The sequence below is a fragment of the Myotis brandtii genome, unplaced genomic scaffold, assembly GCF_000412655.1.
Source record: "Myotis brandtii unplaced genomic scaffold, ASM41265v1 scaffold395, whole genome shotgun sequence".
Taxonomy (NCBI): Eukaryota; Metazoa; Chordata; class Mammalia; order Chiroptera; family Vespertilionidae; genus Myotis; species Myotis brandtii.
The window spans coordinates 1,214,433-1,217,792 of record NW_005365155.1 but is presented as its reverse complement, the minus strand read 5'-3'; positions in this window follow the sequence as shown (position 1 = coordinate 1,217,792).

The window sequence follows — 3,360 nt, the reverse complement described above, 5'->3', positions numbered from 1 at the left end:
AGCGACACGGAGGGGTTCCCTAGGTAATGAGATTATTCTAACCTCTGATTGATGAGGGATTTATCTAAGCAGGGAAACAAATATGAAGACTAATCTGAGAGGGCCAAGAGGGGGAGACGAGAAAGTAATTACCAGACAAAGAAGTAAGGTTATGCATTTTCTTTGACACAAGAACACCTCAAGGTCATAATTATCATGGAAATTTTACGCACTTCCTCCAAAAAATGCCTCTAAAATTTTATAATGCAACAGTCTAGGCGAGAAATTCAAAGCTAACTGGTTTTGGTCACAGGCCATTTCGTACTACTACATTACAGCACACATTATTGTCAAATTGGAGTTTGAAAAAATGGCTACATACAACACGGGCGAGAGTGAGTTTGAACTGCACAAACCGTCTTCCATGCCTCGGGGCTTCCGAGCTCCTGTCAGTCTTCAAACTGTAACACACTTTTCCAAAGCTCTGCTTCTGAGACGAGCGCAGAGGGTCGGCAGCCCACTACGGGAGGCCCCGGCTCCCTGCGGCTCCTCGTTTTGGAACAGACAAGTTACAGTAAATGAGTGAAGCTGAAGCTTCGGGCTCCTTCTAAAACCCTGGGAAGAGTTCATGGACGTGGTGACGTGTGCAGCACAGTGACTGCTGAGCAGCACCCAGCCCAGGGGAGCCTGCCCGAGGGCCTGCACGTGTGATCCCCTGTTACAAATACGATGCTCATCAAACTAATGGACCACAAATTCTCTGAATCAAATCTCTAGATATTTGCTGAGTGCGTGCCACGAGCCGTTAACTTACTGTGCTAGGTACTTTAGAATACGACAGTGACTTATGCCATCTGCTCTTAAGAAGCTTATATTTCTGATTGGAAGATTATATATATATTACATATATTGCAGATTATGTAAAATAGTTTATGTATATTATATAATGGGTTATATAGTATACTAGTATGTAAACTAGAAGATAAGGTATTTACATAATGGATTATATTATACACTAGAGGCATGATGAATGAAATTCATGCACGGCGGGGTGGGGCCGGGGGGAGGTTCCTCAGCCTGGCCTGCACCCTCTGGCAATCCGGGACCCCTGTGGGATCCGGCCTAAACCAGCAGTTGGACATCCATCTTGCAATCCAGGACCGCTGGCTCCTAACCACTGGCTTGCCTGCCGCTAGCTCCTACCTCTGGCCTGCCTGTCTGATCACCCCTAACCACTCTGCCTGCCTACCTCATCGCCTGCCGCCCTGATTGCCCCTAACCACTCTGCCTGCCTGCCTCATCGCCTCTAACCACTTGACTGCCTGCCTGATCGTCTCTAACTGCTTGCCTGCCTGCCTGATGGCCCCTAACTGCTTGCTTGCCTGCCTGATCACCCCTAACCGCCTCTGCCTCAGCCCCTGCCACTGCGGCTTCATCTGGAAGGGACGTCCAGAATGACACCCAGAAGGTCGTTCAGCTGTCTGGTCTAATTAGCATATTATGCTTTTATTATTATAGATGTTAAATTATATGGAATAGATTATATTAATAAGATTACATATGATTGACATTTATATATAATACATTATATATTATAGATACTAGAGAATTATATATGGTATATATAACAAAGATCACATATATTTTATGTAATAGATTATATACATTATGTATAATAGGAGGTTTATATATATCTTTGTAAATGGAATGCGTAAATGTGTCATGTGACAGTGTGTGAAATGGTGTGACATGTGTGGCGAGCATGTGAGGGAAAGGGGGAGAAGCAACCTGCTCTGGCTCCATCGGCACCAGCTCGCCAGAGACGCACATCGGATAATCCGTGCTCCAAACTGTCCATCAAAGTTAGTCACTTTTTCAAATACTTAACATGACAAATATAAAGTGCTTAGCAATCAAGTTAAGAGATAACTTACCAGTATTAGGCTAAAAAATGGTATGGTACAATGAAGGCTATAATTCACAAGACAGTAAGAGGTTGGGAACATAGATTTTAATTTTAATCTTATCGAAGCCAAAGAGAAGGAAAAAAAATCTTTTTTTAAAAAAAAGGTATACCCATATACTGCAATAAAGGTATTTTTTTAAAGTATATCCACCTGTGAGCAAATCCCTATCAAACCCCAGATTTAAATAAAATTACAAACCAGCACCTTCTTTACATCAGGATTTCTGGATACAGACAGATCTCCTACACAATTGAAATATGATTCTAATAGCCGGCAACCATGTCAGGCCCCCTCCCCTCCCCCAGTTGAAGCCTGAGATGACAGCAGCCTTGGCCAACAGGCTGACCGTAACCGCGTGTCACACCGGGAGCCAGAGGCACCCAGCTGAGCCGGACCCACATTCCTGACACACAGAACCTGAGAGAGAATAAATTGCTGTTTTAAGCCTCCGAGTGTTGGGGTAATTTGTTACACAGCAGTAGATAACACAGTCACCCTTTTAAAATTTATCCTACACTGGACCCAGAAGAGAGGGCCCAACTAGAAGTGTATTAACTGGGCAGTAATGGGCATGTCTCAAAGGTAGTTGAAGGCAGGAGCACAGACACAATTCTCCACAGAAGAGGACCTGGGATGACACCGACAGGGGATGTCATTATTTGACAGTGGGAGGAAGAAGGAGGATCCAAAGGGAAGCAGGAAAGAATGGTGAGCAAAGAAAGAAATGAGCTCTGAGAAAGGGGCTGGCCCAGAAGCCAGTGGCAGAAGACGCCTCAAGGAGGAGACAAGAGACAGCGGTGCTCAAGGAGGCGGACAGGGCCGCTCTGAGGAAGATGCACGTGACGACTCCCTCCCCAGCAACATCACTTTTCCAGAGTATAATTCATATCTGGCACAGCTCTTACTGGGAAGTAAAAAGCTAAGCCTTTCCATTTTTAAACTTCCTGGTTATCCTCAAACCTGAAACACGTGCTGTGCTTCTGCTCTGGATTTCAGAACCAAAGGGCTATACCAAATATACGATTACAGAATACTGTATCATAATATAAAATGTGTGTCCTAAGCCATAGATATCACAGACCACAGATAATGTGCCTCAAAAGCACAGGGCTATCTTTCATCTTGTTAACTGCTGCCTTGGAGAAAGAAGCCAGCCGCCCTATGGGAGTTAAGCGTCCACACCACTTAGCCATGGTTCCTGAAAGAACACAGACGTGGCCCAATGGTAACAACACAAAACCTGGTCTCTGTGGGCTGCATTCACGTGGGGCGTGGGCAGGGCTACCGAGGCTCCGCGACCATGGTTGTAGCAGTGAATATACATGTGCTCTAAATGGGAGCCGCCTGCATCGGCCCACTCCCCACCCGCATCGGCCCACTCCCCACCCGCATCGGCCCACTCCCCACCCGCATC